The sequence below is a fragment of the Panthera tigris genome, chromosome A3 (genome assembly GCF_018350195.1).
Source record: "Panthera tigris isolate Pti1 chromosome A3, P.tigris_Pti1_mat1.1, whole genome shotgun sequence".
Lineage (NCBI taxonomy): Eukaryota > Metazoa > Chordata > Mammalia > Carnivora > Felidae > Panthera > Panthera tigris.
Genome location: NC_056662.1, coordinates 75,692,147 through 75,708,239, shown reverse-complemented (window position 1 = coordinate 75,708,239; position 16,093 = coordinate 75,692,147).

The following is a 16,093-nucleotide window of genomic DNA, read 5'->3' as shown; positions in this document are numbered from 1 at the left end:
TTCTCTGCGTGTGCATAAGAATTACCTGGGCAGCGAGTTTAAAAATGGAAATACCTAGACTCCTTCTCCAGAGGCTGACATAGACCAACTGAGAGGGGGCCTGGAGATCGGCATCTTGATGAAGCCCCTTGGTGATGTTTGTGGAAGATTTGGGAGACATTTAAAACAAACAAACAAACAAAAAACACTAGGTAGCTGGGAAAAACTGTGGAAAGAACACCAGTCCTGGTCCCTCCTCATCTAACTGAATAATTAACTTGTTGACAGACAAACTGCTCAGGCCCCATGTTCTTTAAATGAGTATATTATCTGTCCAGTATATTATCTGTCCAGCATACCTGGCAAAGGAGCAAGTGAAATAATATCTGAAATCTTATTGCATACAAATATAAACCTAAGGTAAAATGCTTGCCAAAATGTAATGTGTACTATTGTGATCCCACAATAACATGCTGTTAAATGGATGATTGAGGCAGCCATCTATACCCAGCCGGAGTTAGATTTTTCTTTTTATCTGTTGCCACAGGAATTCTCACCCATAGTTGATCCCTGCAACCAAATAGGTACTGAAAGTAGTAGGTGTTTTCCTTTGTGTACTCTTTAAAAGTGCTAACAGAAGGTCACTGTGTCCCCATGGTTTTGTTACTCCCAGGGAGCAACGTTTTGAATAGCTGTCTTCAGGGTTTAGATTCAGATGCATACCCTATGGTCACTGGTACTCAACTCCAGCTTTTGTTGTTGAGAATGAAAATGACTTCCACTGGCCTGACATGCACATGATAATCACCCTTTCATCTCTACTACTGAGGTCAGTGTCTCATCTACAGAAAGCAAAACGAACCGGTCTGTTGACAAATCAGACTGAGTACACTGAGCAAAGTATCCTGTGAAATCAATTGATCTTGCAAATATGTAAAGATCTCTATACTTCTTTACGTATAGAAATTTTTGTACTATCCAGACACTCTCCTCCAGAGTGTTGTCTGTTGGTTGAATTAAATGATGAACCCAGAAGCCATATGAATCGGCTAAACTGAGGCACCCAAAGACACTGTACTCTAGGCTGAGAGTCACAATAAGCACACAGGAGCGTGTATGTACAGCTTCTTCACGCTGGTTTTGGTTCCATAAGCCTCTCTTTGGAATAGTCTGTGAACACAGCTACCATGTAATTAGCTGAGCAACATAAGTAAGGTGTTTAAAAATATTTTTTCAGGTGCTTTTTTGTATTCATGATAGATTCTCAACACCAAAAATCAATCTCAATCAAAGCAGCAACTGAGTTTATCATAAATTAACATGAAAAGGTTTTCTACTGAGTAGATGGTTAATTACTATCTAATTTGAATATTTTTGCATATTAATGAGAAATGAATGAAAATCATTTTTAGATTTTTAACTTCAGCTGAGAAACCCATGGAGATAATGGATCCTTTTTAAGAGGCATGTGATCTCTGTTACTAAAGGAGATACCGATTTATTTATTTTTTTTAGTTTACTGGCTTGTTTTAAGTTGATTAATGGATTAGTGTTTTGCCATTAATAAACTATATCCAAATGAAAGACAACTTCATTATTTGACTTTGTAGCCCCTAGCTGCCTGCCAGGTAAGAAAAATGGAAAATAGATGAAGAGTTTGCTAAGGAAAAATATAACCTTGCATAGTCCTTCAAAATGTCTGTAGGCAGACATTTGTATGTTTCTGACTGTAAATGAATTTTTATTGTAACTTGTAATTTTTTTATCACTTAAAGTTCTATATATATTGTTTACAAATGATATTTAGATTTAGAATATACATATTGAGCTGAAGCAGGGATACACTCTTAAAACTAATACTGTATTCTCCAGTTTGAAAAAGTGACTGACAATTGCCTCAGGCCTCAGAAATTATAGCCAGCCAGAAGTCGAAAGTCACTTTTATAAAGTCTCCTTGAAACCTTCTTTAGCATTGCAAACAAAGAATAATGTTTTTTATCTTTTTATACCCAGTTAAGAGAAAATTATTTAAAGAACTAACTACTTACCTCCTTCCAGTTTTCTCTTAACTTTTACCTTTTATTTCATACTCAGTACTTCCTTATTGGAGACACACTTTTAGGCTAACTTCCTTTCCCTCCTGGGGCGGGATCTGCCTTATCCAATAATTCCAGTGTATTTAATTGGGTCTAGTCAGTTTGTTTTGCAGACTAATGCAGACCGGTCATGATGAATGGAATTGGATAAGTATTTTTATACTTTCGAACTTCATCCAGGATGAGTGGTATAACAAGCTATTATTTTTTATAGTCCACATTCAACTTTAGGGACTTGGCTATTTTAATTATGTCATTACCACTTCAGCCCAACAGTGATTTTGAAAGGCCTCAGATAAACAGGAACGTTCTTGCAGATAAGCTACTTGGCACTGCATTTTATCCAGAAGAGTCAGTTTTGGATTGGACTCATACGACTTCAGTTGGGCACATAGGCCTCTGCGCATGATATAGAGTTCAAGAGATGTTTTGGATTGTTTAACTCAACAAAAGAGGAAAAAGTAGGGAAGAGTTTTCTCTCCGCGTCGAGAGAACATATCTTTTACATTACAAAAAAGTCCAAGTACATGAGATGGGTCATACCTGAAAAAGCGGTGGACACTTCCACAGTCACTTCCAGAGTTGTTCCATTCACTACTCACGCACCATCGTGGTCAGGACCTTCTCGGCCAGCAAGTGAATTGGATTTTACTAATACACGGGTGATAGACTCTAAAAGTGGCATTGACAATACATCTGAAGAAAAGTCTGGAAAAGAGGCAAGCCATTTAAAAAAGAACTAAAAACCTTGATGTTTCCAATTGAGCCATATGCCAGGGTAACTCTCAGGATAAGAAATGAACTATATTTTATATGCACAAAGTAGGATTTTTTAACAAAAATATGAAATCAAGAGTGGCATTAGCATGAGCTGTCCACTCCCCCTCTCCTCCTTCTGGTCTCTTCCAGTCTCTTTTGCCAAAGAACTGAGAATGAATTTTTGAGAGCCAAGGATATGGAAAGGAAGACAAAATAAAGCTGGGAGAATTTTGGCGGAATTACATGCTTAACATACTGCACCATTTCTTTAATATATTTAAATAGTCCTGTGTCATCAGTTGGTGGCTTTCCTTTTCGACAATTTGCAATATATTTTGTTTTTCCTTAATTAAGCTTCACATGCTGGAATTAATTACTGCTGGGTAGTTGAAATCTGGTGGTCTCATTTTCAACTTCAGTTAATAGAGCTCAAAGTTTACATTTACCTCTGAAATTACCAACCTTACCAAATTATATTTGTCTACTTACATCTTCTAGATCATGAATATAGAGGGCAGCTGCAAGTGGCTTTTCATGTGTGACTCATGAGTCCATCTCTATTTATATGGAAACTGTTTATCATATGCAAGGACTCTATATTTCAGGATTACATGTAAAATATAAAGGGTGCATGTGTACCCCCCAAACATTAAAAAAATTCCTTTCCCCAGTCATTAAAATAAAATAAAGCTATATCAAAATTCCATTTGTCAAAAAGATAATGTGAAAATACTGAAGATAAGAAACTCAGTATACTAGCCTGGAATAGCTTTGAACTCTCTAGATACTATTATCTAAAATTAAACATTCATGGATTTTGAAAATTTTAGTAATTGGTCCAAAGGAGGAAACCAGCCAGAAGTCCACAGTTTGCATCTCAAACGCCCAGTGTTAAATAACAAAATGCACATGTGCACACACCTATATAATAAATTGCTTTCACATGCCTGCTGAGGCAAATAGGCAGGTATTATTATTTTTGTTTTGCAGATGAATAAATAAGGCTCAGTGATATTAATTAGGGTTACTCTATGAATAACTGGTCTTCAACTTTGGTTATCTGAAATCACAGCCTGAGTTACTTTTCGCTTATACCGCAAGTACCTATCATAAAAGTAGGAGAGGAAGAAATGGAGGCAAGAGAGTGGAGGCTGGTCAAAAGAAAGAGGGAGTGGGATCCATACTAACATCTCTGTCTTTCTCTCTTCTACACATTGTTTCTTGTATTTCAACCAATTCTCCCATGTCATTGGTATTTTCTTTCTCTAGTCTATATGGGTAGCTGGATTATTAATCAACGCTAAGGCATAACTGATGTTCAACTTAAATTTAGTCGATAGCAGTTATATACCTAATTAGGGCTTAGATCTACCAACTAGTTGAATGTGCTCTGGAGATTCTATATTCTACATCATTGCCTATGTTTGTTTCACCTCCTCATTTATTTAGCCTTCTATAATAATATTTACATATGTTAGTTCATTTGACTTTACAGCAGCCTTTATGAAGTAGGCACGACTCTGATCTTTATTTTACAAATGAGGAAATAGAGACTCAGAGAACTCAAGTGACTTCCCCAAGTGACAGAGCTAGGATTTGAATTGACATCTGTTCAACTTCAGAGCCAGAAAGTTACTCCCCACCTTGACAAATGGCTCTAATCTACCCACATGAGCTGAGCCATGTTGGGCAGGATATTTAATTGGCTGAGCGCCTTAATCTCCTCCTTATTTGTCAAATAGGAATAGTGACCACAAAGAGAGAGTTTTTTTTTTTTATTTTGACCATTAAATAATACCATATTTACAAAAGTTTTTTGATGTAGTACCTTTATTATCAACATTGGGTTAAGGAGGGTGAATTGATACATGGAATATTCAAAACTTATAGACTAACCTGGAGTTAAAATCAGGTAGCCACAAGACTGCGGCTTTTGGAAGTTATAATTGAAACTTTGCAGTGGAGGTATTTCCTCATTTAATGGGAAGTCTTGTTAGTGTTAGGAGTCATCAGTTTTAACTTTCTATGACAAATAGAGCATACCACAGATGACTGCATGGTAAAGCCTCAGTCAGAAAGTGGAATTTACTTTTGTTCATCATCAGGAGTTTTGGTCATCATTGTGCCGTTTCTGTCTTGGAGAGGAAGTAGAGTTGGGCACAGTGGAAACCTTTTCAGGCATATTCTTTTTTCTATATTGTTTTGCCATCCTAGTGAATGTATACATGTACATGCATCTATCTACACACACATGCATATCCATAAATACATTTCTTGTCTCTTTTCTTTATTCTTTTAGTCCATTCACCAGGTTTCTCTAAATATGTGATGATAATATATGCTTGATGAGACTGCCACCGTGAAGTCAAACCTCTTTAGGTAATCCTGAGCCTGATCTTCAGAAACAAAATAATATAATTATTATTTTATGTTGTTAGGTTATAAATGCTTTATGTTTGCAAAGTGTTCTTAGGTTTATGTAGAATCAAGTATAGTGAGTTACAGCAAAGCTTTATGATAACTGGAACTCAGATTAATGTATTTTGCTTGGTTTTTAATATCATTTTCCACTGGAACATATATTTGGTCTTTTCGGTTTTGAACTGACTATTCCTATTTGGAATTAGAACTTCTAAGGAACCACAATTTTTTATTTTGCTGTCTCCACTTTTGTCCTTTTTATCTAAATATATATTATACACAGTTCATTTTTAGTGTAGCTATTTGTCAGTGCAACAAAAACTTCTGTAAACTTGTACCTTTTTTTGTGTGAAGGTCTTAAAATCAAAATAATCAACAGTAAACACCACAACTACAGCTGCAGTTTTAAATATTTTATAATCCAATCAAATTGTTCGAGTAGTAATGCATTTAAATGTTGTTATGGAATCCCCTCCAGACTTTTTAAAATGGTTACTCTGTTCCTGGGTTTACTATTTATGAAATTCATAAGGGATGACATTTTTTAATAATGGAGCATCTGACTTAGAGAGCAGTGTTTCTTTTTGTGTCTCAATATAATCTATAATTTTCCAGCCTAATTTTCAGAGGGACACCTCTACAAATTACACTTTTCTTAATGAACATATATACATCTGTTGTTGCTATTGTAATTAAAATGATCTGAAAGGAGAAGTTTTATCTGAGTCATTTAGCATATTTTCAGATATTTGGATAAAAAAGCAGTTTTACCTAAGAAGACAAGGTATATACATAAGGCCTGTAACCAAGTATGACAAATACATTTATAAAAGACTCAAAGCAGAGGTGACCTACAATTAGGTATCATGTGATATTTTAGGCCAGGCCTAGGTCCTGATATAATTTAAATTACTTTTAAATTGTGTAGACTAGAAAAAATAATGGGGATAGAGTTCTATTATTACCACTACAAATAGAACTAAAATTAACTGAAGCCTTGCTATTGTGCTATGTCTTGGACTAAAGCACTTTATACAATTTATGCCACAATTTAATATGATTATTTCCATTTTTTCAGATGAGGAATCTAAGCCAAATAGAGGTTATGTACCTCAAATAGTAAATGTTGGGATCTGGGCTGACCTTAGAGCCTTATGTTTAGTACATATGTATTTAACTAGTACACATGTATTTAATTGTACATATTTATTTAATGCAGCTAATGGACAGAGGATGTTCATTTTCTGAAGCAAGGATTCTTGAACTTTCAAAACACTTACACTCAATGAAATGGATTTTTTTAATTTACAAAAGTTGGAACTTTTTCTCTTTAATGTATTAAATTGATCTAAATATTTAATTAAGGAATTTTGTGTCTGACTTAAGAATGAGAAAGTAAATTGATATCAACTATTTTTGTTGGCATTTATATAGGAAACCTAGTAACTGTTTTTGTGGTTATATTTTAACAGGACTTATTCAACTAATGCTTTATTACATACTCACATATAAATATTATTGGACACCATTAAAAAGTACTTTCATTTAAACTGAAATATGATGTAGAAATGATATTTTAAGACAAATGTGTAAGAAGAGAAAATAAAGATTTGCATTCCTTGGTCTTATTAGAGACCAGATCACATAAAAGTGCCCTTTATACTTTTACAGTTTGGCATGAAAAAAATTCAGTTTGGGGTTAACATTCTATGTATCTCTCTGAAGTATCACAAAATTTAAAAAGTAAGTACAACTAGTGAAAATACCTTATCCTAATATTCTAACATCAGAATAAATACATACAGAATAGACAAAAACATTGGATGGCACAGTAAAGTTACAGTGCATCTAAATTTTCAGAAATACTTGGGTGCAATACAATATGATCAAAGGAGACAGCAACATTTAAAGTCAAGGAGATATCTATTTAGTCCACCAAACTGCTCTTTGTTTAACTTTAACTTTATTTAACTTTATTTCCTTGTAATTTAGAGGAATAAATTTTCACTGAAAATGGAAAACAAAGATATAGATATGTTGGCCTAGTTCTATCAAATACTATTTGCTGATACTACTGCAAATATACTATTTGCAAATACTATTATTTGCTGATAGTCTTTGAACAAAGCAATATTTGAAAAACTGTTTTAATGCATATTATATGGGGGGGCAATGAGTTAAGTACTCTTGTAGACAAATCATTTAACCTTCACACAATATCTACAAAATGTCTATTTTCAAACAGTTGAGTTTTTAAAACTCAGTAGGCTCAATGACTTACCTAATAGCATGTAATTGGAAATAAATGGTAGGACCAAGATTGAGTTCCAGGTCTCCCTACCCAAATCCCTTGTGTTCTGGCCACTTTATGATGATCTTAGAATGTCCCATAGGCAGTAAATGCTTCCCCTTCAAGCCTCATTCAAAGCAATTTCTGTGCCTGAATTATTTCCCATGAATTTTTCAAGATGCCGGAAGCTACTTGGCTGCCATGAAATACCACGGTAACAAAAGCCACTGCTCTTCAGTCAAGTTACAAATATCCAACTGAACAATCAGGAACACTTCATACAAAATTACTTGGCATACATCAAATGTGCCCTCAGCAATTCTCTGAGTTCTTCTGTGGTTCTAGATGGGGCTTTGCCTCTGAACTTAAGGGATGCTCTTCTCTCCTACACCTGCACGCCTTCCTGAACAGATTCATTACTTCACTCTCTCCTCAAACTTCATTCTTTCTTGTTGAAGAAATTCTTCCTTGTGGAAACTGTCCCTGCTATCCCTTTGATGAATTCTAACCCGAACTCCAGGCAGTAATTGAAATTTCTTTTGCAGATATCTTTCCCTAAGACACTTTGGGTTCCATGTTGAACATGTCTTTTCACTGTAAGTAGGGTCCCAGTTGTCTGACTTCTTTAGGTAAGTTACATGCTTGCTTTCCCTATAGACCTACACCAATTTTCTGTGTTTTTCCCATGGAAAACTTTAACTAGCTCCTTTGCTAGGCCATCCTTAGTTATGTATACAGTTAGAAAATTAGAAAGTGACTTATTGAAAATTTTATCAAAACTATTTGATGTGCATTTAAGTCAATTAATATCAGACATTCATAAGTGATACTGGTATAATCTTATCTTCATTTTGTAATATAAATCTAGGCCTTTTGTAGGACCTAGTAAAACTCCCTGTTCATATATTCAGCAATTATTTGGCAAGGGTCTATTATGTGCAGACACTCTTTTTGGAGAGCATGTATATGTCTTAGGAATCACTGTACATCCAGTGAGTAGTACTGTATATTATATGTAATAGGTCAATTGACAAGGCTTGCTGCTTGGCTAGGTGCTAAGAAGTTTAACAGTAACATCCTTTGACCCTCCCTGCCGTAATCAGATTTTGATCTGATTTGTTTTTCAGATTTTGTTCTAGTTTGCCTGTAATTAAATGTTCATAGAATCCCGAATCATATCCATAAGTGTATGTGATTATCAGTGCAAAATATCCATGCTCAGTGATGCATATTAGTTATGTTAATGCCTCCATCAAGTTTCTCTGGGTCTTGCTTGTGTCACTTTCCCTATTCCGAGTATTTACTTCTTTCAGTATGACAGGGCAACTTTAAAAGATGAGAACAAAAGTCCAAGTCCACTTAGTAGTTACAAAGTGAATCCACTTTGTGTGGCCAAGGGACCCCTGACAATGGACATGGCTTGGTCACAGCTGGTTTCTGCAGCCATCAGAATGTATCAGCTCCATCTGTGATGTCTATATCATCTGGCAATTCATGTCTTTTGTATCTAGTAGAAAATTCTAGCTAATCTGAGGACAACAGGGAAATAGATGTTTCCCAATGTGTGTTCTGCTAAACACCCATCCCAAAGGATATTATGAAAAAGAAAGGGGAGGAGGCTATATAGTTAATATTGTGGGGTTTTATTATATTTTTAATATTTTGGAAAACACTCACAAGGGATCATCGAGTTGTGTAGGATCATCGAGTTTGTCGAATAATTTCTCAAGGCTTTTAACATGCCAGTATTAACAGGGACTCTTCCAGAAAGGGATATAAGGTTTAGTGTTCCTAAAATACCCCAAATGTATTTTGACTATGGAGCCCTTTATTATTCTTTTTCTCAGAGCATCTCTAAGAACAACTGCTCAAAGAAACTTGGGAACTTTGCTTAGGGAACTCTGAAATACAGGACCACAAAAAGCATATCTTAGAGGATCAAGAGGTTCTCTGAGAACCTTAATCCAAGCTGTGTTACTAATATTACCATGGCATAATATTTAGTATGAAGTAAGCATTGTGAATTAAGGATAGGTCATTATTTTCATATTTTGCTGATGAAGAAACTGAAATGTAGGCAATTCAACTCGATTTCCCATGGTTTCTCTGTTGGGAAATGTTACAAAACAAAATAAGTGCAAAACAAACAAAAAGAAACCTAGGTCTGTCTGATCCAATCTGACAGTCATTCCCCTATACTGTCCATTTCTCACTGGCTTTCACTGGGCAGTCGGAGCAGAGAAATAATGCTAGTCTGCACCCCTCCTGCTCCTGGGCCATGGCAGATTTACAACCAAATCTGAGTTTTAATCTCAATGCTGAATAAGCTCTTGAGGTATAAGAGGATGACATCCACTGGGGAATTTTCCCATGAGTCTAATTCATAGCCTCCATTCTTGCCCATGTAAGAGGATTGGCTTTGGAACTGACAGAGGATTTAACCACCACAGCCACCATCACCACTGAAGCTGCTGGTATTTATTATGTGTGGGGTTCGGTAACAAACACTTAAAGTCATGAATGCTTTATCTCATTTAATCTGCCCTCTGAATCCTATATGGTTGGTAAGACTATAAAGACACAGATTTAGAGAAGTTAAGCCAATAATAAAAAGTTAAATAATTAGTAAACAGAGGATCCAGAGATCAAATCCAGATCTGATTGACTGCAAAGCCCACAGGCTTTTCAGTAACCATTTTGTCTCCAAAATCTACACAGATAATCCCTGTATAAATTTCTCCCTGGGGCATGAGTGGATTGGGGTATGAAAGTGCCATAAATTTCCTTTCTCTACAAATTTACCTAGTTTCAAAGCTGAGCATTGTGTTTTATTGTCATAATCCAGGAGAGAAGAAAACAAGGGAGTCAGCATCCTAGCAATTCTGATAGAATGCACCTTGACTCTGTCAAACTCCAGAACTGACCCTCCTGTGTGCTGAAAATCAGCATGGAGAAAGGGATTTATTTGGAGTTGTAACAGCCCTGGCATTTAGGCAACCCTGTAGGAATTGCTGCTAGGTGCATATTTTGTAAGGAATAGACCAATGATGGAACCCCCCTGGGACTGTTTTCTTTTACCTCAACCCAAGGTTTTAAGCACTACGGGCTTATTTTACTCATCAGGGTAATTATAAGGGATTTGACACTATAATCTGGAAAAAAAGTTTTATTTTTTTGTGAATTGACTCTGTGGATAAAACATTTTTCTTTTCATTTCTAGAATATTTGCTTTTATGGCTTATAGGATCAATAACTTTTTGTGTTTTAAAAATTTCACAAAGCTTCTAAGAAGATCTGAACACAGATGATGGCAAGCAAAAGATAGACGTTCAAATGAAACTATTCGGGAGGTCAATAATTTAACACTTTCAGCAAGTATGTTATATCAATTCTCACACAGATCTCTAAGATAAATTTCTTCATTAAAAATCTATTAAGAGTTAGAAGGAATTTTTTAAACAAATTATTAATATTTCAGGGCACTGCTAAATAGCAAATTAAAACAAAGCTAAAATAGCACAGGAAAAATATATTTCATGATTAAAAATGAATTTCCACTTGACAATGAATTTTACCAAAGGCTAATTATTTCTCAAATATTTCAGTTTGGAATCTTAATCTTTTTTTTTATTCATGAATTAACTAGTAGTCTTTTTCTTTTTTTTTAAATCCCGTACTATTTTGGGTCATGTGTTTCTCTTTTGAGGAAAGAAAGACACACATATACGCATACTAGCCATTTCTATTGCCTGTTTTTCTTTACAAATGCATATCACCACAAATTATAGTACAAGAGTCATGCTCACTTTTCTTCCTCTTGGTCTTTGTGTATGAATGACCTTTGATGACCTTCAGTTTAGCCTTGGAATTTCAGTTTATAATAATAGCTGTGTATTCTATATTTGTAAATAATAAAATGTTGAACAGATGATGGTTTTAATGTTCATAGGATGTTTGTTTTATAGAAAATCAAATGAGTTTAACCAACAAACTTAATCAAGTATGGCTTTTATCAAAAACACTGAAGAACTATTCTTAAATCAGGTCAAATATTTGGTTCAATTAATTAAAAGCTTGTTAAGTACAGTTTGATAACACTTGGTTGAATTAGCAACAATATGGTACTGTGAAGGCTTCTCAAGGGTTTAGTAAGAGCCAGTCATTTGAATTCAAACGTTTTTGAAGCATTACTTTATCTATGTAGAAACAATGGAACTTGCTTTGTTTTTAATGCTTTAATCCATCTAACCATGTATGCATGCATGAATGTATGCATCCATCAAATATTTCTTGATAGTTTACATTAAAACACCGTACTTAGGGCAACAGTGTTAAGACATTAGAGGAACATTAAGACAAAATTGTGACTATTATCAAATAGCTGATAGATTAGTCAAGAGGATAAGCAAAGTCAGAGCTGCTGATTTCTGAATTTTGTCAGACATGTAAAACAATGTGTGACAAAAGTTGTGTCAATTTTAAGAGATTCTTGAAAGATGAGAAGAATGTGAATACGTTGAGAGTGAGGAACATATTCTAGAATGGAGGAAATAGCATATTATCCTTAGGAGGACAACCGTAGAAGAAGGATTCTGGATGCAAGTTGTGAATTGAAGAGTATGAATTAATTGCTAGCTTTAGAGGCTGAGAGGGGAGATTACGACAAAAAGCTTTTGGTAACAATTAATCTGGTGCAGAGCAGAAGTTGAGTTGGAATTGAAAGATAGGAAACTATTAGGATGGTTACTGGAGATGTCCCAACATAGGCTGCAGACAACTTTGCAGGAATGAATGCCAAAGGAAAATGAAGCATCAGATGGGGAGTGGGCTATATTTTTAAAGTCCCTTCCAGCTGTGAGTTAGAGAAGTAGATTAGAACCCTGGGCTCTGGGTTGAACTCTCTAATTTGCATGCTGGTTCCACCACTGTGGACTGTGACCTTGGATGGATTACTTAGTTCTCAAGTCCTCCATAGTTTACTCGTCAGTAAAATAGGAATAAGTTTAGATTCCATTTCATCATGTTAATGTGAGATTTAAACAGGGTAGCATATATGAAGCCCTTAGCACAGGGCTTCAAACAGTTAAGTCCTGATAAATGTTTGCCTGCACTGTCACTTCCAGACATTAAGGTTCTAAAGTATACTAACAGAAAGGGGAGAAAATGGGTTAGGTAGGGAAAGCAGTGCTGAAGTAGAATTCATGGGATTTGGAAACTCATTTGATCATTAAACGTAGATCAAACTAGGGTAGAGGACCAGGAGAAAGTAGCAAAAACTGAAAGTTTTAAGAATGTATAACTATGAGGATTGGATTGCTTCTCTATTCAAAATTAGAAAGGGAGATCCCCCTCTCCCCAAAAGAGATTTTTTTTCCTGAATTTTCTTTTCTAAATTGAAGAAGTTTAAACACTTAAATTTATGAATTAAAAAAAAACTATTTTTGTGAACAGAATTGTTTTTAAATTGTTTGCTTCTAATTTGAGGAAACAATCAGTCATTTGACTTTTTTCCATTTGAGCTAAAAATCTTAGACAAAAGTGATCCTTTCAACATGCCTATGGACACTGAATGAGCATCCCGTACTTAGTGCAACAGCATAGACTAGTGGTGGGAAGGAAGATCGTAGCTAGGAGGTCTGGGACACTATGTGCTTTTCACCATATCCAAAGCCCGTTTTTAAGCTACAATTTGAACAAAATTATCTAGAGCAGTGTAAATAGACTATTTGACAAATGAAACAAAACTAGTTTAAGGGATTTCTATTTTAATAACATAAGGCTTATTTACTAATGACTAAGAATATTTGAAAAATGCTTTCTTTTTTTGGACTGCTTCAATAAGTAGCTTAATATTCAAATGTTGTAAAACGTACTTCTTTTTGCTCTAGTTGAAAATTTCAGCTATTTTAAAGAAGTCAGGCATTAAAATCTTTATTAACTTTTAATTTATACCATGGAGGAAAATGATGTCATTTCCTTGCATTGAATTTTCTTATCCAGATAGGTGCCGTATATCAATCACTGACCATTTGTGTGCACTACAGAACACAACAGAGGGAACCAAAATTTGCTGAGACCCAGATCTTGAACTGACAGGTTTATGTTCAACCATGTACACGACTTACACAATATGGACAAAAGAAGTTAAGTGCTATGTTACTTGTCTAAAAAGCCATGGAAACACAGAGGATGAGGGGACTAATTAAACTTCTAGGGGCACAAAAATCTTTGCAGGATTCAGTACTCAGGATATTGCCCAGCACAGAGTAGACATTCAATAGACATCTGTTTAATAAATGATCTATAAATATATTAATATCTCTAAACTTTATGGTTTAAAACAACTGTTGTTTTATTTCTCATGGGTTCTACGGGTGGGAATGTAGAAGGGGTTTGGCTGGGTAGTTGTGGCCCAGGGTCCCTCTTGGGGTTTGCAGTCATACAGTGACCAGAGCTAGAAAAGTGAGTTTCCAGCAGCTGGGGGCTCCTAGACATCTCTCTCTCTTGTGTTCTCACGACCTCCACACAGTCTCCTTTTGGTGGGTTTGGGCTCCTTCACAGCATAGTAGCCTCTGTGCAGCTGGGCTTTGTACAAGCTTTTAAGAACAAGTATTTTAGTTAACAAAGCAGAAGCTTCACGGCCTTTAGCAACCTAGCCATATCTGCCACAGTCTGTTAGCCAAAACAGTCCAAAGCCAGTCCATTTTTAAGAGAGGGTACACAGATCTCATCTCTTGTTGGGAGTAGTGTCAAAGTTACATTTAAGATAAGCATGCAGGAGGGAGGTATTGTGGCTACCTATGAAAAATAAAAGCCCTGTAGTGAATTCAATGTAAGATTTTAAGATATGTAATGTAATGTTTTTATGTAACCTTCCTTTCTGCCTTTGTTTTTGTAAGGAACATGTCATGAAATAAGAAAAAAAAATTTAGAAGTGTGTTTGGAATCAGAAGTCAGTATAGATTATTTATGAATCCAATTTCTACTCAGTTTTATATAGTGTTTCTTCTGAATTTATATCCTTTAATGTGTAAAGCCCTCATTTAGGCTATGTCTATAAGATTATGTGCAAAACATCGGCAAATGAAACAACCTGTCTAATTAAGTCACTATCACGACCAAAAATTAATCTATGAAATCAACTGTTTGGCATCATAGAACAACAACAACAAAGCAAACAAACTGAAACAAAGAAAAACAAACACACACACACACACACACACACACACACGCACACACACACACAAGCAATCTCTGAAAGCAAACCAAGATAAAACTTACCACATGTATAATTTACTTTTCACTTGTCAACAAGTTGCTTTGATATGGCATAGAAGACAAAGTCTTATTTAAAAAGAATACATCTCAGATTTGATTAGCAAAGTGTTGCATGAGGGTTACAACTAAAAGGGTTTTGTTTTAGTTCACATGCAAAGAATTTCTTGATTCCAAGAGCTTTGTGACATACAAGAAATATTTCAGGCCAATACAATACCACTTGGTGCACCAGAGTGGCATAATTCACCTCTTTCACTTGTATGTACCTATCCCAACAGAGAGTAGAAGCACTGAGAGCTAGTAGTATAAACAGTAATACCTCTAGTGACTGAAAGCATGGTGGTAATTTCTTTTGATCATGTGACCATGAAAGCCATTTAGTGGAAAATGTGAACTAACAGATGTTTCAGTAATGTCCTCTGATTTCTGGAACTTACACCTCACAAAGGGAGACGTCAAGCACTGTATGTATAGTATTATTTTTTAAATTAGGAAGATAGGAGAGTATGTTTTCAAAGTAGACTCCATGATGCTCTTTGGATTACAAAAAAATTTGACTACTTAAAAAAATACTTTTAATATTTTTCTTTTAAAAATTAAGTAGCACACTTAAAACTTAAAAGTTTTTATATATTAGGATTTTATTAGAGTTGTAGGATAAGGAAGCAGTCTGAAAAGAAAATATTTTGCCCCAAGTTTATCCTTATTATGATAAATATGGGAAAAGAAGCCTATTAAGGGAAATATTCTGAAAATAGCATCTGAACGTAGACACAGCTGATACAGAAAACACAAATTTTTATTCAAGTCATTATTAAAATATTTAAACATGAACTAGTGTTTAAGGTATAATATTGCTAGTGGAATCTGAAGGTTGTTTGTTGCTGAGAAATTGGGTGCTCATTTTATTTTCGAGAGGTTTTTTTGTTGTTATAAATATCTCACAGCATCACGAGAAATAATAGCTCAGCATCTATCTCTTCAGCTGCAAATACCTTTTCAGTTCATTCATCTCCTTCATGTGTTCTGAGCTGCTAGATTCAGACCTGGGGAAAAATATTTTTCTCTTTTTCTGCAGTATTTCTTGCTTTGTTTTAGTTACCTCAATAACTCTTTCCCTTTGTTCTCTTTGGAAGGCACAGCCATTAAAGAAGTTCATGACTTATATTTTCTGTCTGAGGCCCAGAAAAGTTTCTCAGCATTTTCTCAAAGGCACATGGGTAACCTTATCACTTATGAAATTCAGGCACAAACTCCATAATGTTTTAGC